The sequence below is a fragment of the Anarrhichthys ocellatus genome, unplaced genomic scaffold, assembly GCF_004355925.1.
Source record: "Anarrhichthys ocellatus isolate YVR2014 unplaced genomic scaffold, GSC_Weel_1.0 scaffold9798, whole genome shotgun sequence".
NCBI classification, from domain to species: Eukaryota; Metazoa; Chordata; class Actinopteri; order Perciformes; family Anarhichadidae; genus Anarrhichthys; species Anarrhichthys ocellatus.
Window position 1 is genome coordinate 1 of NW_022289772.1, and position 945 is coordinate 945.

At 32.9% G+C, this 945-nt stretch overlaps 1 long non-coding RNA gene across 1 annotated transcript; it reads left to right on the forward strand.

Annotated features, from left to right (window-relative positions):
* The first annotated feature begins 6 nt into the window (after positions 1–6).
* LOC116380934 (uncharacterized) lies at positions 7–945 on the forward strand. Its single transcript, XR_004212633.1, has 3 exons — positions 7–405; positions 662–763; positions 913–945. It is a non-coding gene; the product is annotated as an uncharacterized LOC116380934 (long non-coding RNA).

Sequence of the window (945 nt, forward strand, 5' to 3'; positions counted from 1 at the left end):
TCAAGCAATCTTAATGTCTGTACACGCTAAAAAGGCAAATCACAAATGGGATTACAGATTTTTGTTCAATCCTTGCAGATGATTTAAAATCTTCTTTATGTTAAAAGCAATGTTTGTACTAATTAAACTGGAATTTCATGTAAATGTCACATCTGACTAGACTCAACACTAGTAAATGTAGTCAAGCACAAGTAAGCACAAATAATTAATCAGAGCGTACTTATGAATACTGATTTAAGAAGAGTGTCAAAAAGTTGTAAAAACTAACTTTGTTGGTCTACATAGTAAAAATAAATAAATGTCTCCAACAGGGAAAACAGACCATTATCAGAATGGATTCAATGGAAATTGATGACAGCTTTTATATAAATAAGAACCTCACAATGGAAGGCCTCGTTACCAAAGGTACAGTATCAACCTGAAAACATATGAACAAACAGAATATTAAAAACATTAGATACAACTAGTAAACCATGTTAACAAAGTGCTACTAAACTGTTGATCAATTTGAATATTTAAAGAATAATCTTTTTCATATGAATTCCATTTGTGCTGCTTTGTATTAGTAGTTCATAAAAGCTTTTATATTTAGGTTTCCAGAAATCTATCAGTGTGAATCTGTGAAAAGTGACATTTAACTGTTGTTGTAATTTTGTTTTAGTAGATTTCCAGAGAAGAAAGCAGCCCTCTAGATGTGTGACCGTGTGTCTGGGGTTACTGTGTGCTGTCCTGTTGGCTGGTAACATAGGACAGCTTATCTACTGTAAGTGAACTATTTGTTGTCACTGAAAGTGGGAATAATGTATAACGCAACTGTCAACATGTAATGTTTGAGAAACCAGCTGACAGAAATGAGCTTTTCAAAATCCAATGACCAAAGCAAATATATTAAATTTCTTTTTGATTTCACAGATGAGATAATCAGCCGTCTCACGTCAGCAGACC